This window comes from Hypanus sabinus, chromosome 4 (assembly GCF_030144855.1).
Source record: "Hypanus sabinus isolate sHypSab1 chromosome 4, sHypSab1.hap1, whole genome shotgun sequence".
Taxonomy (NCBI): domain Eukaryota; kingdom Metazoa; phylum Chordata; class Chondrichthyes; order Myliobatiformes; family Dasyatidae; genus Hypanus; species Hypanus sabinus.
The window spans coordinates 53,673,312-53,698,987 of record NC_082709.1 but is presented as its reverse complement, the minus strand read 5'-3'; the positions used below and the strand labels follow the sequence as shown (position 1 = coordinate 53,698,987).

Here is a 25,676-nt window from a genome sequence, read left to right as displayed (position 1 = left end):
ATTAGGCTCAGATTTATGGTGAGAAGTCATTAACCAGAAATTGTTTCATTTTCCACAGGAACCACATAACCTGTTGAATATTTTCAATATTTTCTTTTATTTTAGATTCCTAGGTTCTGTGCAATTTTCATTTTTCCGCTGCTGTTCCTTGTCCGCTTTCAACAGCTTTGAATGGGAGTTGCACAGGCAAAGTTTCTGGGCAAAGAACTACCTGACTTTGTAGAAGAAGTCTTCTTCATAAATAGACAAAATGTGAATTATGGATATAAATGTTGCAAGAGCAGGCGGCAAGAACAAGATCTATTGGGCACTATCTATCCTTTTTTTCCAGACTTATTTGGCAACACTTTCCCAACTCTTTCCCTGAACTATTGATGGCTGTTGGTAGGGAGTCTTCTGGAGGTGTGTGAATTTAATTCAAGCAAGAACCAGTCTTCAGTTTATTGTAAATTGCAAGCCGTAAACTGAAGTTAATAGCCCACAGATATGGTTTGCAAAATGGTGACCATGAGAAGTCTGCATCTGCATGAGGCAAACATTAAGACAATGGGGTTGTCCTGCAGCAATCCAGACAACTATGGGTTTAAATAATTTGCAGCACTGTAGATAAGTTCAGGGAAGCCTGCCATTAGTAAAGGTATTTGAACATTCCGAGGTGTCTACTGTGTAGAGATGCAATTCAAGTGAAGCATTATCAAAACAAAATATTGAAGTAAACAATGTCAATGCTACCTTTGATCTTAAGGGTATAAAAATGTTACGTATTTCAAGTTTGTGAGCATTTAACCAGTGTCTCCAGAATGATGGACATTGAACCCATGAACTCTACCTCACTACATTTTTATTTCAATTTTTGCACTAGTTATTTAGTTTAACTATTTAATATATATACAGTTACTGTCATTCATAGTTTTTTTCTCTATTAGGACGTATTGCATTGTACTGCTGCCGCAAAGTCAACAAATTTCAAACCTATGCCGGTGATATTAAACCTGGTTCTGGTTCTGATGATGGCCTGTTTGTTGTGATGAATTGGATTTCTATATCACCAGGTTTAGTGTCTCTCTGGTGACATCAACCACAGTCACAATATTTAGGGTCTCACTGGGAATACATTTGTGACCTACTGTGTGGTCAGTGACTTAAGTAGTTTTAAGTGTGTGAGTATTTTTAAGAGTAGCAGCCACGCTTAGATCTGTTGAAGTCAATAACCGTGGGATCATTGAACATCAAAGAATATGGCAGAGAGCTGAACTGCATGACATAAAAGCGTGGTGTGATGGTGCATGGGTGTTTGTGTAAGGGACCAGCTATAAGACCGTTTTGCACAGTTTGGTGAAACAGAGCCAGCAGTTGTGAAAGGTGGTTTCTGATGCCAGAGGGGTCATTTAGGGAACTCTGTAGTAACACACTTGTTTGTGAATGTTTTTCGAACAAGTTTGAAACCTTGGTAACAAGAGTTGTAAACGCAAGGGAATACAGCAGGCAGGCATTATGAGTTCAGAGGCACACACAGATTGCAGAGTGTACAATCTGTGGTTTAAAGTATGCACTGGTTAATTTTTATTCATCTCTTATACTTTGTTAGTATGCGAATTAGTGTGGAAATATTTGAGGGAGAGGTTGTACCCAAGTATATCTTTTGGGTTAGCACCGACTGAGGTCAGCAATGGCAGGTCAAGAATCTTGACAACTCCAGCCAGCCTTGACGTTGATTTACCACATTCTATAAGCCCTTCATCCCCGGGGAAAAGCAAAACATTTTGTCAGGGATGTCCTCTCTTAAAGGCTGCTGTGGGATTTCAGGATTCCTGCACAAGCTCGAAGAAATGATTGAAGTTCAGCAGATGCACATAAAAGACATACACATGTTGGTGAAAGTGAAATGACCAAGGAATGTGTGTGGACAGCACGGCCCAGGGAATGTGGGATGGTATATGTGCAACTAGCGGGAATGCCAGTAATGAGGGGAGATATTGCTTCTTTAAGGAGGATGTGAGATAGTGACTGGGGGGGGGGGGGGAATGGTTGATCATATTGTTGATCAGAAAGAGCCTGAGGAGAAAATGCTGAGTCATGCTGAGCTCAACAATTTCATCAACTTTACTTCTAACTTCTTGCCTGCCCATTTTAATTCCACTTCCCATTCCCATTTCAATATGTCTATCCATGGCCTCCTCCACTATCATGATGTGGCCACACTTAGGTTGGAGGAGCAACAGTTTATAATCTGTTTGGGTAGCCTCCAACCTGATGGCATGAACTTTGACTTCTCCAACTTCCGATAATGTCCCTCAACCCACCTCTCCTTCACCATTTCCCATCCCCTTTTCCCTCTCTCATCTAAGCTGCTTGCCCACCCATCACCTCCCTCTGGTGCTCGTCTCCACTTCTTTCTTCCATGGTCTTCTGTCTCTTTCACCAATCAACTTCCCAGCTCTTTACTTCATCCCTCCCCCTCCAGGTTTCACTTATCACCTGGTGTTTCTCTCTCTCCTTCCTGCATCTTTTAAATCCATTCCTCAGTTTTTTGTCTCCCGTCCTGCCGAAGGGTTTCGCCCTGAAATGTTAACTGTACTTTTTTCTATAGATGCTGCCTGGCCTGCTGAATTCCTCCAGCATTCTGTGTGTGTTGCCCTTATGTTTACTTGTTCCATTTCTGATGCCTCCCTCCCTTTCGGCAGAGAGCCTGTTGCCAACTCTGTGGACAAACTATCGATCAACAACATCTATAAAGCTACAGATTTCTGTGTCTATCTTGACTATACCTCTTCCCAATCTGTCTCCTGTAAAATTACTACTCACTTTTCTCAGTTCCTTTGTCTCTGCTGTATCTGTTCCCAGGATGAGGCTTTCCTTTCCAGGACACCAGAGATGTCCTTCCTCGAAGCACAGGATTTCCCTTCCTCCACCATTAATGCTGCCTTCACTCGCATTCCCTTCATTTCTTGGACATTTGTGCCCACTCTATCTTCCCGCTGCTTTATCAGGGATACAGTTCTTCTTGTCCTCTGCGACCAACCCCATGAGCCTCTGCATCTAACACATCATTCTCCAACATCTTCAATGGATCCTACCACCAAACACATCTTTACCTCCCGTACCCTCTGTTTTCTGCAGGGATCGTTACTTCAGTGATTACATTGTCCAGTTAATTCTCCCCACTAATCTCCTTCCTGGTATATATCCCTTGCAAGGGACAAAAATGCTACACTTGTCCATTAGCATCCTCCCTTACCTTCATTTAGGGCCCAAACAGTCCTTCCAGGTGAAGCAACAATTCATCTGCAAATCAGTCAGGGCTGTCTTTTGTATCCAGTGCTCCCACTAGGCCTCCTCTAGATTTGTGAGTCCCAACATAAATTGACGGACCGCTTTGTCGAACATCATTACTCCATCTGCCAAAAGTCATATTTCCTTGTGGCCAACCATTCTCATTGCTTTCCCTATTCCAACTCAAACATATCGGTTAGTGGCCTCCTCTTTTGCTATGATGAGGCCACTCTAATAGTGGAGGAGCAACACCTCATATTCTGTCTAGGTAGCCTCCACCTGATGCCACAAACATTGATTTCTCCGTCTAGTAATTTCTTTCCCTCCCTCTACTCTCTTCTTCTATTGTCCACTCTAGTCTCTTGCCTCTTTTCCTCACCCCTATCACTTCCCCCTAGTGCCGATTCTTTTCTTTCTCCCATGGTCTACTCTCCTGTCTCATCAGATTACTTCTTCTCCAGTCAATTGCCTTTCCCACCCACCTGGCTTCACCTAAAACCTTCTTAGCTGCACCTCCTTCCCCTCCCCCACTCATCTTTTTATCTGGCATCTTTCTCCTTCCTTTCCAGTCCTGAAGAAGGGTCTCTTCCAGAAATGTTGACTGTTTATTCATTTCCATTGATGCAGCCTGACCTGCTGAGTTCCTCCGGCATTTTGTGTGTGTTTCTCCAGACTGATGTTCACTTGTTGCGATGAATAAAGACTTCTATATCACCATTTTCTGTCTCTCCAGTGACTTAGTTGACAGTCACAACAGTTTTGTTGGTGCTACATCATGTGCCCATACCGAACTTCAAATTTTTGCTGCAAATTTCCATCCTGCTCTCACATTTACATGGCTTATCTCCAATACAGTCCGTATCATTCTTGATTTCACGATCTCCATCTCAGGTGATAGAACTGTCACCAACATATTTCTCAAGCCCCCAGATTCCTACAGCAGATTCTTTCACCTTGCCTCCTGTAATGATACCATTTTGTCTGTCACTTTTTCCAAGTTTATTGTCACATGCACAAGTACAGGTAGAAACATAGAAAATAGGTTCAGTAGTAGGCCATTCGGCCCTTCGAGCCTGTACCGCCATTCAGTATGATCATGGCTGATCATCCAAGGTGTAATGAAAAACTTGTTTCCAACAATATCATATGCATATAACATTAAAGACACAATACTCACAGCACAAATTAAGCATATATCATACAAAATGTGTCTGCCTCTCTGAAAGTGGTTGGAGCTGACAGCCATATTTCCTCTAATTCCTGCATGTTTGCTGTAATCTCCTCTTCCTTGAAACTGAACCAGGAATTGGCTTCCAGCTACTGGATCTCTTATTCAGTGCATTATCCTTCACAATTTCTTCTAGCTCCACCATCAGTCACATCTTTCCCTTTCCTTCCTCTTCTGCATTTCACGGGGATCACTCACTGTGCACAACCACATATCAATTAACTAAAAGCACACATGCAGGTGATGGTTTTAACTGGTATGTAGTTGTGCACAGACACAACAAATTGGTGACGAGGATGGGATTCGAACCCATGCGTACAAAGCACTCAAAAGAGGCTATTATCTGAAAGAAACCTAACCTTAGAACAGGCATTGACCATTAAGACTGCAGCAAAGGATGCAGCAGAACTACAGAAAAGGAGGTTAGAACGTGAAATGCACAAAATGTCCCTGAATGGTACAAAATGCCAAAAACGTTATTGACATGGTAAATCCTCCCATGATGCAAATCTCTGTTGGTTCAAAGGAAAACTCTGCAGAAAGCTTCACAGACAAGGTCATATAGAGGGCATGTGCAAGGCAGACAAAATGGTTCCAACACAAAACCATGCAAATGCATAAGTTCCCTGAATGTAAAACAGAATCAGGCAACACAAAGTCTGACGAAAGTGCTCTGTCTTGTCTAGAACTGCATAGTATTACGGAAACAGATCACAAAATCATCTGGATCACAATAGATGTGTCTGGTGTAAGACTGACAATGGAGATGGATATAGGGTCAGCTTTTTGTCCATAATTCCAGAAGCTGACTACAACAGACTGTTTCCTAAGACACCATTAGAGAAGACTTCAGTGATGCTAAGGTCTTAAACAGGTGAAAAAGTGTCTCTCAAAGGCAAGCTGAAAGTAAATGTGACGTATGGAAGCCAAATACTCCAGTCTAAACCATCTCCTATGTGCGTGCTTTTATTTAATCGATTTGTAGCTGCGCACAGACATAACAGTGACTCCCTGGTTCAATCTAGAACAACTTTTTAATCAGCTCCATGGGCACTTGGCAACCTTCTGGAATGAACAACGAATTCTCCAACTTCAGCTCAGCCACTCTCTCACTGTTTCCTATTATTGTCCAGTTCTTGCTCAATTTCCTTAAAATGCCCCTTTAACAGTCAGAAATCATGATCCATATCACCTGATCAGTCCTAACCTTTCACTATGCACGAATAAGCTCTTCTTTGGGTTTCCAGATGGATACATGTATCAATTTCAACAAACATTTCAATGACAAATGTTGAAACGCTGCAAACCTGCAACCTGCACCAGGGATGATGCCTGTGCATATCTAGTCCGCTGGTATTTATACTCCAGTCATCCATTCCTCCTGATTGGTTAGTCCTCATCCAGTCAGGTTTCTGCTGTCCCACCTTGTTTACAATTGAATTCCTGTTCTTACTTAGAGTGAGACCTTAGTCTGTTAGAATTATTTTCCTCTACCAGGCTTCCTTCACCAGGCGGTCCCAAAAGCCACTGGTGTGGCACTGTAGTTCTGTGGCGTCAAAGTCAATCCTATGGAAATTGCGTATGCAATATTTTGCTACCACCGATTTCTCTGGGTAACCCAAGCAGATACATCCCCTGTGCTCCTTGATGTGGGTTTCTACCGTGCATCCCGTCTGGCTGATATATGCTGCTCCTGCAGTCTTCAACTCTCCCAAGTCGCACATAAGCTACAATCTGAGCTCCCTTACAGGTTTGTGTGTGGTATTTATCTGGTATTTCTTCAGGATCCTGTGAATGCAGACTGGACTATCACCCTTAATGAAGACGGCAGAATCTGAAATTTTGAAACATCAGTTAAAATCAATACCTGTACCCGGCCGGAAGCCTAAGTAGAGTTTATTTATCATATTATTTGGGAAGACACCAGTTCCTCTATCACCATGAGGTCTTCAATCTTTCATTTCACAGTTACACCACCTCCTCTTCCCCCAGATTTGCTTTCAAAAATGTAGCTCCTCCACTTTCCCTCCCACTCCTAACAGCTCTGCGGAAAGGATCTCTGACTTGAAACTCTGGCTAGTTCCTCTTTCACGTTTGTCTGGCTGAATTCTTCCAACATTTCTATTTTTACTCCATCTTACATAAAACTGCCTCATACAATGTAAATATATGCTAACTGTTAGAGTGACTTTTGGGTTTAGGACATATACATTCAGCAATTGACTTTGGCTACCAGTCTTCACATCTGAAAACATATTGTAGATTTAATTTGGAGTGCAGCTGTTTTTCCTAAAAGCGTTGAATCCCAGACCAGACAGTGCTGATTAAAATTTTATTGAATGTCCGTGGTGGGAAGGTGTATCAGAAGGTGTGAAGGTTGTATGTGGTTTCAAAGAAAGCATTGTTCATACATTGTAAATATGGAGTTGTTTTTTGATCTTTGGCTCATAAAATATTGAGCTCCATGTTGGGCCAGTAGACAGTTCAATGGAAACCGCCTCCATATGATGCTTGCTGTACCTTGTTTTGTCGAATAAAGAAGCTGCTTTGTATCTACCAGTACTTTCCTCCAATGACTTCATTCACGCAACAACACTAACTAAGTTACCACTTATTCTCCATTACCTTAATGAGTGCATGGGAGAAGATGCTGAGGCTTCATTTAGGTGCAATAAGTAAGGATATCTACTGTGAATTTCCTCTGAAGAAATAACTCAAAATATTTCCTGGAGATTTCCTCTGTGGATTTCCTAAGTCGTCGTTCATAGGATGAACTGTATAACAAGCTTAATAGCAAAGTTATAGCAATGGATCCAGAAAGCTTAGCAGGATTTTTATCCTAGAACTCCCAGAGAAGTCCTTGGCCAACGCCATTTCTTATACCAAACCATTAAGCATTAATTAACATCTCGTTGCACTCTCTGGATATTTAGAATTCCTCTTTGCTTTTTAGTTCACTGAAATTTGAGAAGGGCAAATGGAAATCTGGTCTCACTGAGGCAACAAGAAAACTAAGCAAAATAAATAGCATTCTCTGCCTGGGGAGATGGGTTTAATCCTTGTTACATGAGCTCTAATAATGTAGCACAACCAAGATGGATGAGATTTAGTTGTTGAAAATGTTGTGAGTTCTATTTTGTATTTTTCTTTCACTGATGATAGCAAAAGGACTTGTGAGCTGCAATATTAATGTGCAAGTTTAGTCTGTAAATATGTAACATAAATGAAGAATAATGCAGGATGCATAGTGTTATAATCTGTATGTACTGTATGCTAATGGTATTTTCTTGCTGATTTGGTGTGGAGCTATCAGACTGTTACTGTATTATATGCAAGTAACTATGACAACGTTGGATGATGTATCTGGGCAAAGTGTTTTATTGGCTTAACATTCAGAGACTGAATGTCTCTGAAGAGCTATCTCGTAAATTTATATTTAATAGTGTTTTTTAATTATCAGTGTGTTCTTTATCTTATTGTGTTTTTTGTGTGCTGCACCAGATCCAAAGTAACAATTATTTTGTTCTCCTTTACACTTGTGCACTGGAAATAACATAAGGTAATCTTGAATCTTGAAGAAAACATTGAATACGTCTGGCACAGCCTCTGGATCACTCAGCAGTTCCTGCATTAAATCTGTAGACTCTAGCCGTTAGCTTACCACAGACCAGAAAAGAAACCAAGAGGGATGTAAACACAAATAGTGCTGAGGTGTTCATCTGCCGCATGTTGCATTTGTGGAAAAGAAAATCCCCCTCCCAAATTTCATTGACGACATAACACGATGATAGCCAATAAAAAAACAGTTAAATAAAAACAATAATTGACATTTATCATAAGAAAAAACTGAGTAAATAATAAGTTCAAGAAGTGGCAGTGTTTAAGCAAATATTGGGTCAGGGAAAATGTGGAATGCAGAAGAGGCTAAATGACCGAATACATTCCAGTGGTACAAATTCAAAAAGACCAAAGGATGAATCTGTGGAAAGTTTAACTAAAATCAGCAGAACCACAAATAAGAGCCATGATCTATTCAGTTAAATTAAACTAAGAAGTATCCCGATAGAAAATGCTATGGGAAACACTTGATTGGTCAATAAAAAGCAGACATTAAGGCTTAACCTAAACATAATGTACCATGGGAACTGAAACCAAATTAATTTGGAAAGGCCCAGAGTGCAAAGCAAGGAAGGAAATTTTTCTCAGAGAACTGAGAGCTGACAAGCCCTCCTGCAAGCTGATAGATTGTATACAGTAAGTGTGGTCAAGATCATTCTCATATATCAGGCTAGTTGGACCTTGTTCCACAGATGAGAGTACATTTTAATTAACGTGAATACTGAAAGATGCACCAGACCACAGAATTACCAAGTCAGCAGCCTCTGTGCCATACATCCCAGATCGGTATGCACTGTATTTTGATTTTATTTATTTAGCTTTTCCAGCCCAACAAGCCCACTGCTCCCAATTACAGCCATTGACCAGTTAATCTACTAACCTATACATCTTTAGAATGTGAGAGGAAACCGGAGCACCCGGAATAGACCCGCAGAGTCACTGGGAAAACATACAAGCTCTTTACAGACAGTAGTAGAATTAAACCTGGGTCATTGGCACTGTGATTGTGTTACGCTTACCGCTACTCGACCGTACTGTGCCTGATCATTGATTGCTGATCGTGAATGTCTGACAACCAGGGTTACCCATATCTGAAGAAATGGACATGGGAAGGTAGCTAATGAAAGCAGTCTTAAAAATTGCAACAACAAAAGGACTTCCTTGTGTTTAAAAAACTTGCAGTGTGCATTAAAATACGTAGCCCGTACCAGTGAAATATCATGTACTATCCAGCATCTGTCAGTTACAGATAATCAAATCAATTTAATAAGGAGCTCTAAAGTTTGACTTCAATAAATATTTTGTATGGTTTATTTTAGCTCTCATTTGTCACACATTATTGCCAAATGTTAAGAATTACATCGTTCTCAGAGTTTCATTTCCTTCCATTAAGTATGTTACTGGGACCTGTGGCCAATCAATCAAATAGTTTGAAATTTTGCTGCAAAAACCAGAGAGAATAATGTACAATTTTATTTAATTTGTTTTCCCTCAGGAAATTATAGGCCAGTTAGCCTGACTTCAGTGGGTGGCAAGATTTTAGAGTTCATTATTAAGGATGAGGTTTTGAGGCCCTTAGAAGCATATGATAAAATATGCCAATGTCAACATGATTTCCTTAAGGGGAGATTGTGCCTTACAGAACTGTTGGAACTCTTTGAGGAAGTAACAAGCGGGAAAGCAAAAAGAGAGTCAGTGAACGTCAATTTTCAGGAGGCGTTTGACAAGGTGCTGCACATGAGGCTGCTGAAGAAGTATTGCAAGAGAAGCACTGGTGTAGATAAAAGATTGGCTGACTGGCAAAGAGTGGAAATAATAGTGGGCACTTTGCGATTGGCAGTATTCCACAGGGGTTGGTGGTGGTTCTGTTACTTTACACATTATATGTAAATGATCAAGATGATGAAATTGATGTTTTGTTAGCCAGGTTTGCACATAATACCAAGATAGGTGGAGGGGCAAGATTGTTGAAAAAGCAGTGTGTCTTCAAGATGACTTGGATGGGCTGGAAGAATGGACAAAGATGTGAACACAGTGTAGTGAACTGTATGGACACACATGTTGATAGAAAGACTAAAGGCATAGACTACTTCCTCAGTAAGGGAGAATTCAGAAAGCAGTGGTACAAGTGGACTTGAGAGTCCTTGTGCCGGATTTCTTGTTGGTTAACTTGCAGGATGAGTCTGAAAAAAGGAAGGGAAGTTCAATGTTATAACGTTCATTTAGAGTGGACTACAATACAAAAGTAAAGATGAAATTCTGGAGCTTTATAAGGGGTTGGTCAAACAGCAAATGAAGTACTGTGAACAGTTTTATGCCCCTTGTCTAAGGAAGGACATGCTGAGTTTGAAGAGGGTCCAGAGGACATTTACGAGTATGATCCTGGGGATGAAAGTGTATGTTTGATGGCTCTGGGTCTGTACTCCCTGGACATTAGAAGGATGAAGGGGGATCTCACTGAACCATATTGAATATGGAAAGGCCTGGGTAGTATGGACATGGAAAGCATGTTTCCGGTGGTGTTAAAGACTAGGAGCAGAAGGCAGAGCCTCAGCATAGAGGGCTATCCTGTTGGAACAGAGATGAGGAGGAATTCCTTTAGCCAGAGTGTGGGGAAGCTGTGGAATTTATTATCATATATAGCTGTGGAGGCCAATTCATTGGGTATATTTAAAGGGAATGTTGTTAAGTCTTGATTAGTAAGTGTGTCAAAGTTAGGAGAATGGGGTAATAAATCAGCGATAATGAAATGGCAGAGCAGACTTGATGGGCTGAATTACCCAACTCTGTTTCTATGTCATATAATCTTAAAAGATCAAAGTGCTGGGACTTAGCTTTAGACTTGATGAAGGTTCCCAGCCCAAATTGTTCACAGATGATGACTGACCTGCTGACCTCCAGCGCTTTGTGTGTTGCTCCATTCCAGATCTTCAGGACCTCCTGTATCTCAGCTTTAGTCGAGACAGGATCTCATCAGACCAGCCTCCCATGAATATTAAAAGCAAAATAATGGGCAGATGCTGGAATCTGGAGCAACTAACAATTATCTTGAAATGTAAACAATGCCTTTCCCTCCACAGCTGCTTTTTAACCTGTTGAGCTCTTCAAGACTGATACAAGAAACACCCCTTGTAATAACGATCAGCAAGGCACAGAGGGAATCTGTAACTACTGACAAGTAGCTTTATTGTTTCAACGGGAGAACACATGAATGTATACAACCAAGTACCTGTGTGCACGTCTACTAAGTTTTCCTGACCTTCCGTGAAGAGTCAAAGTACAGAAAATACAAGTTAAAAAAGTTGAATCTCCATGTGTCTGTGAGGCACCTCCCATCCACAATGGTGGACCTGCTGCTGAGTCATTACTGTCTTCTATATGAAAACCTTGCTTTTATATTCATGCCTTACCAATTCAAATATTGCATTTCAGTGTCATTGGCTGTAGGCCATGTGTCTGACCTTTCACACCTTTTTATTGGATCTGCTCCAGGCCAGCATCCATTTATTGCCCTCTTCCCAAAAAGTGACAATTGGTAATTTATGGCTCTTTGTTCTCAATTAGCAACCAGTTTGAATCATGCAGAACAGGTACAGACCATACCATTCATAAACTTGCATGCTATATCCAACCAAAGAACACCTCACAAGTATCTTCCTATTTAGAAAAGATTCCTAGCTCAGTAGATTGCCAGAGGCATCATTGTGTCAACTTTAAAGCTCTGATTAAGCCAAGTGACTTTAACTCACAAAATGAAGAACAGAGTCTCTTCATAAAATGACAGCCTCCATCTCCTCCCTCATGGCAAGAACAAAGACAACTGGTCTGTCTGCTTCCACTGTCCTTGATTCGTTCAAGTTCACTGAATTGTAAACTATAGTTCTTTCAGGCCAACAAGACACCTCCCTTCCCTATCAACACACACAAAATGCTGGTGGAACACAGCAGGTCAGGCAGCATCTATAAGGCGAAGCACTGTCGATGTTTCGGGCCGAGACCCTTCCTTATCCCTGTTTCCTTCTCTCACCTTATCTCCTTATCTGCCCATCACCTCCCCTTCCCTTTCTTCCTCTATCTGATTGTTTGCTGCACCACATTACATTTGCTTAGAACAAGGATTTGTAACTATATAATTCTGAAACGTGCCTTTGTTTTCGTGGCCGTGTTCATATTCAGCCCCTCAAAGTAGCTAAACATACTAAAAGAATTGAACAAGGAATGTCCAGTGAGCTAAAGAGATGTAGTTTTCTGACTGGGAATTAATGCTGATATTTTCCTAGAAGAGAAGAGCAAGATGAGATTTACTTAGTGTGGCACTGAATGAATGGGAAATGCAGGAAACTGAATGCTTGTAAGATTCCTAATATCCTGCCAAAGGGTTTCAGCCCAATACGTTGAGTGTACTTTTTTCCATAGATGCTGCCTGGTCTGCTGAGTTCCTCCAGCATTTTGTGTGAATTACTAAGATCCCTATTATCATACTTTTCCTCAACTACCAATAAAAAAAGATAAAACCTATGTTTTATCAGTATGCAGGAAAAAGAATGTGAAGTGAGTTCCTAATGGTGTTTAATGTAGTCAGATTCAACACCATATAACCATATAACAATTACAGCACGGAAACAGGCCACCTCAGCCCTCCTAATCTGTGCCGAACACTTACTCTCACCAAATTTCACCATAATTCCTTCCATGCTCGACAAGAAGCTCAAAGACCTTGGCCTTCACCCTGCCTTGTTTAGCTGGATCTTGGACTTCCTGTCAGATTGCTGGCAAGTGGTAAGAGTGTGCTCCCTCATCTCTGCCCCTCTGACCCTCAACACAGGGCTGTGACCTAAGCCCCCTCCTATACTCTCTGTATACCCATGACTGTGTCGCCACCCACAGCTCTAATCTACCAATTATATTTACTGATGACACTACACTGATTGGCCTAATCTGCAATAATAATGAGGCAGCCTACAGAGAAGAAGTCATCACCCTGACACAGTGGTGTCAAGAAAACAACCTCTCCCTCAATGTCGCAAAAACAAAGGAGCTGGTTGTGGACTACAGGAGGAATGGAGACAGGTGAACCCCAATTGACATCAATGGATCTGGGGTTGAGAGGATGAACAGCTTTAAGTTCCTTGGCATACACATCACCAAGGATCTCACGTGGTCTGTACATACCGGCCGTGTGGTGAAAAAGGCACAACAGCATCTCTTTCATCTCAGACGGTCGAAAAAGTTTGGTATGGGCCCTCAAATCCGAAAAACTTTCTACAGGGGCACAATTGAGAGCATCCTGTCTGGCTGCATCACTGCCTGGTACGGGAACTGTACTTCCCTCAATCACAGGACTCTGCAGAGAGTGGTGCGGCCAGCCCAGCGCATCTGTAGATGTGAACTTCCCACTATTCAAGACACTTACAAAGACAGGTGTGTAAGATGGGCCTGAAGGATCATTGGAGACCTGAGTCACTCCAACCACAAACTGTTCCAGTTGCTACCATCTGGGAAATGGTACCACAACATAAAAGCCAGGACCAGCAGGCTCTGGGACAGCTTCTTCCACCAGGCCATCAGACTGATTAATTCATGCAGACAAAACTGTATTTCTATGTTCTATTCTTGTACATATTATTTATAATAAATTACTATAAATTGCACATTACACATTTAGATGGAGATTTAAATGTGGTTAAATTTAATTCAGTGCGGTTGGCCTGATCTCGGACAAAGATGAAACAGCCTACAAGCTCGAGGTGGATCATCTGACAGAGTGGTGTAAGGACAACGACCTGGTCCTTAACACTTCTAAAACAAGAGAGATGATCATTGACTTCAGGAGATCAAAGGACAGACTACACACCCCCCTCCATATACATGGAGAGGTCGTGGAAAGTGTGGAAAACCTAAAGTTCCTTGGAGTTATATTGTCAAAATAGCTGACATGGACCACCAATACCTCGCTGCTTGTAAAAAAAGGCACAACAAAGACTCTTCTTCCTCAGAAAGCTGAAACAAGGCAAACTTTCCCAAAAGCTGAAACAAGACAAACTTCCCCAAAAGCTGTTGCTCAACTTCTACAGAAGCTCAATTGAAACCATCCTGACCAACAACGCCACAGTGTGGTATGCCAGCTGCACAGCCACTGAGCATCAAGACCTCCATTGCGTGGTGAAGACGGCCCAGCGAATTATCAAACTGGAGCTCCCAGGACTGGACACCATCTATTCCAGCAGACTCAGGAGGAAAGCAATCAGCATAACCAGAGACACCACACATCCCGGCCACTCCCTGTTTGACCCGCTGCTGTCCAGCAAAAATTTCAGGACACTAAAAGCCAGAACAAATAGACTGATGAACACCTTTTACCCCAGAGCTGTGGCCTCCATCACACCACTCCCACAGAACAATGACTGAAACTGGGCACACACATGCACACTCACAGACTCAAATACTTGCACTAACAGCATTTTGTGCATTACTGTGATATTCTGGTGCTGTTGCAACTTATTTTCTGTTACTTATCTGTTTAATACTGTTTTTCTATTACGGTCTTGTTTTTATCTACCGCTTTGTTTGGTTGCCTGAGAGGAAGCCAACCAGAGTTTCATTGTTATCTATGCATAATGACAATAGAGATCATTCATTCATTTTTACTCCTCCTGTATATGAAGGATGTAAGTAATAAAGTCAATTCAATTCAATTCAATTCAACAGCTCACATTATTTGATTCACATATAACTCAGTGCACAATCACAATGGGAAGTCTAGCTTTTGGCATTCATTCCATGTCCTTTAGTACTGTACTGCCTCAGCGTCAGTGTCACTGGTCGGGCACTGCACTGACCCAGTGGCAATATCAATGGTTGGGTGCCACACTGTCCCAGCATCAGAGTCACTGGTCGGGCACTGCACTGACCCAGTGGCAATATCAATGGTTGGGTGCCACACTGTCTCAGTGTCAGGGTCTCTGGTTAGACAATGCACTGTCCCAGTGTTGGTACCCGTGGTCGGGCATTGTTCTACCTCAGTGTTGAGGTCAGTCTCTGCACTGCTCTGGTTTTGGTATCAATGGTTTAATACTGCTCTGTGGATACAGCTTGGAATGAGTTTAGAACAGCCTGATTTAATGTACATTCTTTGAAATTCCTTTCAATAACTTGAATAAAACTTAACTGACATTTCATCTGGTCCTTTACAGGTTCAAAGAGTATGTCTCAAGCCTCCACAAGTCTGAGCTAAAATCATGCAGAGACTTTTTCCTTGCAGACCAGCATCTTGACATTAAATTAGTATGTGTCTTTTATTGTCAATCGTTTGTGTTTACGTTGCACAATAAATCTTGGCGAGACATCCTGTTTATCTCTCCTACAATAACACTCAGCACAAACTCCAATGTTATCTTTAAAGACAGGATGCTATGTGTGGTTAAGCTTTAAATTAAAAAAGGGCTGCTATCCATATAGCTGTATGTGGAGCAACATCTCTTTTCCAGTAATAAAAATTTTAATGGTTTCTAACTACTTTTAAACATGTGCTTCACTATTTGTGTTGTGGGTTGAATTTCCCATATTTATACCATATGCTTGGTAGTCAGTCACAGATGGGGTAAGGAGGGGTGCTGGATAACTGTCATTGCAAGCTAATGTTCAAAGTCAAAGTTGAAGCAAAGTCAAAGTAAAATTTATTCTAAAAGTACATATATTTTACCATATAACACACACAAAATGCTGGTGGAACACAGCAGGCCAGGCAGCATCTATAAGGATGCTATCTATAAGGATGCTATAAGGATGCTATAAGGACTAACTATCTCTTACTATCTTTCCTTTCAGTTAGTCCTGACGAAGGATCTCGGCCCGAAATGTCGACAGTGCTTCTCCTTATAGATGATGCCTGGCCTGCTGTGTTCCACCAGCATTTTGTGTGTGTTGTTTGAATTTCCAGCATCTGCAGGTTTCCTCGTGTTTGATATTTTACCATATGCTAGCTTGAGACTAATTTTCTTACAGGCATTTACAAGAAAATAAATACAGTAAAATTAATTTTAAAAAACTATGAATAAACAAAGACTGATGAACAACCAATGAACAAAAGAAGACAGACTCATCACAACAAAACAAAACAAAACATCTTTACTCTTGGTGGACAGGGCTGTATCCACCACTTTCTGTAGACTTGTCCATTTCTGAGCACTTGTGTTCCCATACCAGGCCACCATGCAACAATCAGGATACTCTCCAGTGTGCATCTACAGAAGATTGTCAAAGATGCTGAATCTACACAACCTTCTAAGAAAGCAGAGGCACTATCATGTCTTCTAGGTGATAGCATTTCCATGCTGGTCCCAGAATAGTTCCTTTAATATGATAACACTAAGGAATTTAAAGTTATTGACCCTTTCTACCTCTGATCCCCTAATGAGGGCTGGCTCAAGGATGTTAGGATTCTTCTGCCTCGAGTCAATAATCAGCTCTTTGGTTTTGCTGACATTCAGTGAGACGTTGTAGTTGTGGCACTATTCAGCCAGATTTTTGATCTCCCTCATATTTTATCTATATAATGTTGACATAATTGGTGCAATTGTGAAGGAGGCAAGGCAGCGGCTATATCTTATCAGATTTGGTTTGTCACCGAAAACACTCAAAACTTCTACAAATTTACTGTACAGAGCATTCTGACTGGCTGCATTAGCATCTGGTGTGGGGTGTGTGGGGGGTGGGGTGGTGGGCGCGTGGGGGCTCCTGCACAAAATCAAAGTAAGTTGTAGAAACTTGTAAACCAGTCAGCTCCATCATGGGTATTAGCCTCCGTAGTATCCAGGACATCTTCAAGGAGCAGTGCCTTAAGCATCTATTATTAAGGACCCACACCACCCAGGACATGCCATCTTCTCATTGTTACCATCAGGTAGGAGGTACTGAAGTCTGAGGGCACACACCCAGTGACTCAGGAACAGCTTCTTCCCCTCTGTCATCCAATTGTTAAATGGACACTGAGCCTGTGAACACTACCCTACTACCTTTCATTTCTGTTTTTTTACACTGCTTATTTTAATTCAGTTATTTATCTATATTTATTAATCATGTATTTCATTGCACAGCTACCAAGAACAAATTTCACAAAATATGCCAACAATATTAAACCTGTTTCTGATTGATTTTTAAAAATGTTGATCCTGCAACAGTTGTTGGGATAGGGACAAATACATGTACAGTAAATCTGAAATTCTACAGTAGCACTTCACAGGATTTGACTGGGTGAAGCCTGTTCACAGGAAAATTTGACATGTTGCTAAAAGTCCAAAGTGACCAGCAAGCTTTTAGAAATATCACTGGAACTTCCTCTCTCTGAAACCTCCTCCAACCAGACAACTCTCTAAAGTATTCAACTCCCTCTTCTTGTACACCAAAAAATTAGTCTTTCTACTATTTATTTGCCAACCAGCTGGCTGGACCCTTTGTCACAGACCTAAAGTGAGAACTGTTTCTCTCATCACTGATACTGCCTGACCTGTAGAATTTTCCACTATTTTCGGGTTTTATTTCTGATTTTGTGCATCTATAGCTTTTTTAAAAGAATTTCTGCCACTTTGAGGTATCGATTTCTCCTGTCAAACATATATTGCCAACTTCCCTTAACACCTTTTTTAAATGGAATAACATCAAATCTTCCTCCACTTAGTAAAATACTTTGGAATGTTTTATAATGCAATACAATATAATTCCACATTGCTGTTTTTGGTTGTTTTGATACTACTTTGCTCATGAATGAGCCTCATTGTTTCCAAACTCACAGTGACCTTGTTTACACACAAAATGCTGGTGGACGCAGCAGCCGAGGCAGCATCTATAGGAAGAAGTACAGTTGACGTTTCACATTGAGACCCTTCGTGAGACCCTCCGTCAGTCCTGACGAAGGATGTTGACCTCAAATGTCGACTGTACTTCTTCCTATAGATGCAGCCTGGCTTGCTGCGTCCACCAGCATTTTGTGTGTGTTGCTTGAATTTGCAGCATCTGCAGATTTTTTCATGTTTGTGACCTTGTTTAGTTAAATTTATTCAGATAACTAAAGCAAATGTTACCTGAAGACTTTGTTGACTGGGTATTTATAGATGGCAGTAAATTTTATGAACATTTTACAAGTTGCCCCTTATTTTAAGACCATAAGACATAGAATTAAGCCATTTTGCCTACTGAGTCTGTTCCATCATTTAAACATGGCTGATCCTTTTATTTCCCTCCTCAGCCCCACTACCCGGCCTTCTTCCCATAACCTTTGATGACATGTCCAATCAAGAACCGATCAAGCTCTGCCTTAAATACACCCAATGACCTGGCGTCCACAGCTGCCTGTGGTAACAAATTCTACAAATTCACCAGCCTCAGGCTAAAGAAATTTCTCCGCATTTCTGTTTTAAATGAGCACCCTTCTATCCTGAGGCTGTGCACTCTTGTCCTAGACTGCTCCACCATGGGAAACATCCTTTCCACATCTAATCTGTCTAAGCCTTACAACATTCAAAAGGTTTCAGTGAGATGCCCCCTCATCCTTCTAAATTGCAATGAGTACTGGCCCAGAGCTATCAAGCATTTAACCCTTTCATTCCCAGAATCATTCTTGTGAACCTCCTCTGAATCCATTCCTATGTCATTGATAAGGAGCACAAAACTGTTCACAATACTCAAGGTGAGTGTCTTATAAAGCCTCAGCACCACATCCTCACCCTTATATTCTAGACATCCTGAAATGAATGCTAACATTGCATTTGCCTTCCTCACCACTGACTTAACCTGCAAGTTAACCTTTAGGATGTTCTGCACAAGGACTCCCAAGTCCCTCTGCATCTCAGATTTTTGGATTTTCTCCCTATTTAGAAAATAGTCTGCTTATTTATTTCTACTACCAAAATGCATGACCATGCATTTTCCAACATTGCATTTCATTTGCCACTCTCTCGCCCATTCTCCAAATCTGTCTAAATCTTTCTGCAGCCTACCTGTTTCTTCAAACCTACCTGCCCCTCCACCAATCTTCGAATCATCTGCAAACGTGGCAACAAAGCCATGTATTCCATCATCTAGATCATTGATATACAGCATAAAAAGAAGTGGTCCCAACACCAACTCCTAGGGTCATTATGATGAATATGATATATGAATAGATAGCCAAATGAAACCAATATAGTTAAAAATAGGAAAAAATGCATACATATTCCATTTTTGTCATTTTTATGACCTGGTGCCTTCATTCCTACAAGCCTCAATGACACTAATGGACACCTTGAGACCTCCCTCTTCTGGACTTAGGTAGCAGTGAAATAAATCTTCTAATTAAGACTCAATGTCTTTATTGAATTCATTCAAAATTTGGAATCCTGATCCGGAATCAGATTTGTACATTTACTTCTTCTCACTTGTCTCTTACTTCCCCCGGGTCCCCTCCTTCTTCCCTTTCTCCTGTGGCCCACTCTCCTCTCTTAACACAGTCTTTCTTCTCCAGCCCTTGATCTTTCCCACCCACCTGACTTTCTCTATTTCTTTTCAGATACTCTCCTTTGCCTTCCCCAACCTTTTTATTCTGGCACGTTCTCCCTTCCTTCTCAGTCCTGAAGAAGGGTCTTGGCCCAAAATGTCAACACTTTATTCTTTTCCATAGATGCTGCCTGGCCTGCTGAGTTCCTCCAGTGTTATGTGTGTATTGCTTCAGATTTGCATTTGTGTGGTGAGTTAGCATGGGCCCGGGCATGATGATAATCTAGCGATGTACTACATACAAAGCTAGAAACAATGACACGCAGTTGGTAAGTCGTTTCGAGACTAGTTTATTCAAACCTCGCGGCGCTAGCTTTTAATCCCTAGTTCCTGCCCTCTCCAGGTGGAAATGACATCAGAGATGCATTACCAAAGACTCTCCCCGCGCACTGGCTATTTGTGAGCCGGTTTGCCTGTGCAGAAAGTGGGTCGCCACATAACGCCCCCCCCCCCAGAGCCGGTGATACACCCCCCAATGTCCACAGTCTGGATCAGTCTCTGTTTGGCCGTCTGCCTATGCACCACAGTGCCTGAACCTCGACCAGCTGCGCCAAGTCCACATGGGCCAGTTTGAGTCAGTCCACCGTGAAAACCTCCTCTTTCCCCCCAATGTCCAGAATGTACATGGACCCGTTGTTGTTGATCACCTTGAATGGCCCCTCGTACGGCCGCTGTAGCGGTGCCCGGTGTCCGCCCCTTTGTACAAACACAAACTTACAGTTCCGCAGGTCTTTGGGTACATGGGTCGGGGTCCGTCCGTGCTGTGAAGTCGGTACGGGGGCCAAGTTGCCGAGCCTTTCGCGTAGTCTGTCCAGGACTGCTGCGGGTTCTTCCTCTTGCCCCCTTGGTGCTGGTATGAACTCTCTTGGGACAACAAGGGGTGAGCCGTACACCAACTCGGTCGACGAGGCATGCAGATCCTCTTTGGGTGCTGTACGAATTCCAAGCAGGACCCGGGGAAGCTCGTGCACCTAGTTAGATCATCTTAGGCGGGCCATGAGAGCCGACTTCAAGTGACAGTGGAAGCGTTCCACTAGTCCGTTCGACTGTGGGTGGTAGGCAGTATTGTGGTGTAGCTGCGTTCCCAACAGGCTGGCCACAGCCGACCACAGGCTGGAGGTGAACTGGGTGCCTCTGTCGGAGGTAATGTGGGCCGGTACCCGGAAACGTGCTACCCAGGTTGCGATCAGTGCTCGGGTGCAGGAATCGGCAGATGTGTTGGTGAGCGGGACCGCCTCTGGCCACCTTGTGAACCGGTCTACCACCGATAGGAGGTACTGCACTCCTCTGGACACTGGTAGGGGGCCCACGATATCCACATGAATGTGGACGAACCTCCGGTGGGTGGGTTCGAACTGCTGTGGCAGGGATTTAGTGTGCCACTGTACCCTGGCTGTTTGGCACTGCATGCACATTCTGGCCCATTCACTGACCTGTTTGCGAAGCTGTGCCATGCGAACTTGCTGGAGACCAGCTGGACGGTCGTCCTGATAGATGGGTGCGCCAAACCGTGTATGGAGTCGAAAACCCGCCGCCTCCAGGCTGCCGGGACGATGGGGCGAGGTTGGCTGGTAGCCATGTCGCACAGGAGGGTCCTCTCACCTGGGCCTACGAGAAAGTCCTGCAGCTGCAAACCCGAGACTGCGCTCCTGTAGCTGGGCATCTTGTCGTCTGCCTGCTGCGCCTCCGCCAGTGCTGCATAGTCCACCCCCAGGGACAGGGCCTGGACAGCTGGTCTGGATAGTGCGTCTGCCACGATGTTGTCCTTTCCCGAGACAAGCTGGATGTCCTTCGTGTACTCGGAGATGTAGGACAGACCAGGCGACCCGACCAGGGATCGGACACCTTCGTGAACACGAAGGTCAAGTTTTGTTGTCAGTGAAAGCAGTTCTAAGAAGTACCTGAAATGCCGGATTGCCAGATACAGTGCCAACAGCTCCCGGTCGAAAGCACTGTACTTGAGTTCGGATGGTTGTAGGTGCTTGCTGAAGAACACCAGGGGTTGCCAGCGCCCCTCGATGAGCTGCTCCAGCACCCCACCGACTGCTGTGTCGGATGCATCCACCGTGAGGGCGGTCGGAACATCTGTTCTGGGGTGCACCAGCATCGCGGCATCTGCCAAGGCTTCCTTGGCTTTAACGAAAGCGGCTGCGGCCTCCTCGTCCCAAGTAATGTCCTTGCCTTTACCCGACATCAAGGTGTACAAAGGACACATGATACGGGCTGCTGAGGTGAGGAAATGGCGGTAGAAGTTCACCATACCAATGAACTCCTGCCGGCCTTTGACCGTGTTGGGCCGGGCAAAGTGGCGGATCGTGTCTGCTTTGGCGGGCAGAGGTGTTGCCCCGTCTTTGGTAATCCTGTGGCCCAGGAAGTCGATGGTATCGAGACCGAACTGGCATTTGGCCGGGTTGATCGTGAGGCCGAAATCACTCAGATGGGAGTAGAGCTGGTGGAGGTGGGACAGATGCTCCTGGTGACTACTGCTGGCTAAAAGGATGTCGTCCAAATAGATGAATGCAAAGTCCAGGTCACGTCACACTGCGTCCATTAGCCGCTGGAACATCTGTGCAGCATTCTTCAGGCCGAACGGCATTCAGAGGAACTCGAACAGGCCGAACGGGGTGATGAGTCCTGTTTTGGGGATGTCTTTAGGGTGCACCGGGACTTGATGGTATCCCCGGACGAGGTCTACTTTGGAAAAGATTCTTGCCCCGTGTAGGTTTGCTGCAAAGTCCTGTAAGTGTGGCACGGGGTAGCGGTCTGGAGTGGTAGCCTCATTCAGTCTGCGGTAGTCGCCGCATGGTCTCCAACCCCCGGCTGCTTTGGGCTCCATGTGCAGGGGAGAAGCCCATGGGCTGTCAGAACTCCGTACGATCCCCAATTCCTCCATCCTCTTGAAATCCTCCTTCGCCAGGCAGAGCTTTTCCGGGGGGGGGTGGGGTGCCTTCGTGTGCGGGTGTGGAGGGGTGGTCCCTGGGTTGGCATGTGGTGCTGTACCCCGTGTCTGGGCATGGCCGCCGTGAACTGCGGTGCCAGAATCGATGGAAAGTCCGCCAGGATTCTGGTGAATTCGTTGTCGACAGTGTGATGGATTCCGGGTGTGGGGCCGGCAACTTGGCTTCACCCAGGGAGAACGTCTGGAAAGTCTCGGCATGTACCAGTCTTTTCCCTTGCAAGTCGACCAGCAGGCTGTGAGCTCGCAAGAAATCCGCCCCCAGGAGTGGTTGGGCCACCGTGGCCAGTGTGAAGTCCCACGTGAACCGGCTGGCACCAAACTGCAGCTGCACTGTGCGGGTGCCGTAGGTCCATATCGTGCTGCCGTTTGCGGCCCTCAGGGTGGGTCCTGGCTTCCTGTTGCAGGTGTTGTACCCCGTCGGGGGCAAGACGCTGATTTCCGCTCCGGTGTCAACCAAGAAGCGGCATCCCAACTGTTTGTCCCAGATGTACAAGAGGCTGTCCTGGTGGCCAGCCGCCATAGTCATTAGCGGCAGCTGGCCTTGGCCCTAGCCCTTGCAGGGTGGGCGACAATAGCGAGCTTTTGTGCCCCACCGCTGGTGGTAGAAACACCACTGTTCACTGGCCTCCTCACTCCTGCCTCTGTGTTGTGTGCGCCCCCCTGCCAGGCCTGGTCTGGTCTGCTGTTGGGCGCGTGGCCTGGTAATCTGACCGACGGACGCCACGCTTTCCCTCTTGGCTTTCCACAGCACGTCTGTCTGGGCCGCCACCTTCCGGGCGTCACTGAAATCGGCCAGGGCATGTATGTCCTTGGGCAGTTGCTCTAGGAAAGCTTGCTCAAACATGAGGCAGGGCTTGTGTCCGTCAGCCAGGGCCAGCATCTCGTTAATTAATGCTGACGGCAGTCTGTCTCCCAAACCGTCCAGGTGAAGCAGGCGGGCACCCCGCTCACAGCATGAGAGGCCAAAGGTCCCAATGAGCAGCACTTTAAAATCTTCATATTTGCCTTCTTCTGGGGGCGACTGTATGAAATCTGCAACCTGGGTGGCTGTCTCCTGGTCAAGGGAGCTCACCACGTGATAGTAATGCGTGGAATCAGAAGATATCTGCTGAATCTGGAACTGGGCTTCTGCTTGGCTAAACCACACGCGTGGTCGCAGCATCCAGAAAGTCGGCAGCTTTAGTGAAACTGCGTGAACAGATGAATAGTCGGTCATCTTTGGTCCAAATCCCGTTTGGACCGTCGGGGTCACCAATGTAGCGATGTGCTACATACAGAGCTAGAGACAACGACACGCAGTCGGTTCGTTGTTTTGAAACTAGTTTGTTCAAACTTTGCAGCGCTGGTTTTTAATCCCTTGTTCCCACCCTCTCTGGGCGGAAATGACATCAGAGGTGCATTACCAAAGTCTTTCCCCTCGCACGGGCTATTTGTGAGCCGGTTCGCCTGCATAGAAAGTGGGTCATCACATTAACTCCTCATAAAATCTTTAATTTCAGTTGGTGTAAAAAACTGCTCTGTGCAAAATAAGATCCTTTGGCATAGTTGGATTAATTATTTTTACAAAAGAAAGCTAAATTATACCAATAAACTTTGGGCCTGTGTTTTCCTGTTGAACTGCTTGTTAGAATGTTCTTCTTTTGCCAATGAAAGAAATACCACTTGACAACTATAGCGTGCACATGTAGAAAGATGAACCAAGGCCTAATAGTGCAGTCCTTGTTCTAAAAAAAATATTATTTTTATTTATAACTCTGACAAACAGATCTTAAATATACACACTGAGAAGATAGTGTTTGTGAACCACAAATTATAGCAGACAAACATGGACTATGATGAAGTACAGAATTAATTTTGTCAGATGATGCTTACCAAAATTTTACTTACTCTAAATACCAGGATGCTGGGTCTGTTCATTGTAATAGGTAACATTCCAAAACTGTCTTCTTTGTCAGCACCTCAGGCAAATTCAAATTACCCCAAGTGTCTCACATGTTTAAAATGCAACCAAGTGTTCGAGATCAGCAATGGCAAGTTCTCAACAAATGAACCTTGGAAGTAGTTATTGCATTGGTCCGGTTTTCAGGAGAAGAGCGAGGGAGAGAGAGAAAGTGAGAGAGTATGAAAGACAGAGAGAGACAGAATGAACATGAGAGTGAGTGAGGAAAAGACAGACTCTCAGACCAACTGATTTCCCCTGGGGTAAGCACTATATCCTTGACATCTGTACTGACAGCTGCACACTGTCTCTTGACAGGGAAACCGGCAACAGAATAGTTAACAGGGCATTGAATAGAGTTTCATCAACATATGAGCTCAGGGATAGAGTTAGACAATGTGACAGGAAAATAAGTAGCAGCCTGTGTACCAATCAATCCCACCCTCTCATTATAACAAAATCCTCCCACGCATAATACTTTCCTCACTTAACTCTACCAAGAAGATACATTTAAAATGTAGATGAATGCTGCTTTACCTGAGGTAGTATTCGTAAAGATTCAAGATTATATATTTATATTCATCAGTAGACAAGTGAAAGGAGAATGGAATGATTATTTTTCCAAATCCGATGCAGCAAATGAAAAAAAAAACAAAATAAGCATAACAAACACAATAAATGCAAATACACACGTATATACATAAATACATTGTGTCCTGATGAAAGGCCTTGGCCCAAAACATTGACTGTTTACTCTTTTCCATAGATGCTGCCCGGCCTGCTGAGTTCCTCCAGCATTTTGTGTCTGTGTTGCTCGGATTTCCAGCATCTGCAGATTTCTTTTGTGTTTTTAAATACATAAGATTGGCTTATGTACAGTATGAAGACTGATTGTATGTACATAAAGTGACAATAGGTACAGGAGTGTGTGTACCTAAGGTGTCTCTGACGGGAAGTTATAAAGTAGTGAAGGTGGGGAGGGGTGAGTTGTAGTGGGTGGAGGTGTTGATCATCTAACTGCTTGGGGAAAGTAACTGTTTTCGAGTCTGGTTCACCTGGCATGGATGCTGCGTGGCCTCATCCCTGATGGTCATGGGACAAACAGCCCATGGGCAGGGTGGATTGCAAAA

The 25,676-nt window shown here is 43.7% G+C and overlaps 1 long non-coding RNA gene across 1 annotated transcript; it reads left to right on the top strand.

Annotated features, from left to right (window-relative positions):
* The first annotated feature begins 7,553 nt into the window (after positions 1 to 7,553).
* LOC132392268 (uncharacterized) lies at positions 7,554 to 16,023 on the top strand. Its single transcript, XR_009511472.1, has 3 exons — positions 7,554 to 7,625; positions 15,313 to 15,403; positions 15,947 to 16,023. It is a non-coding gene; the product is annotated as an uncharacterized LOC132392268 (long non-coding RNA).
* Positions 16,024 to 25,676: the final 9,653 nt, after the last annotated feature.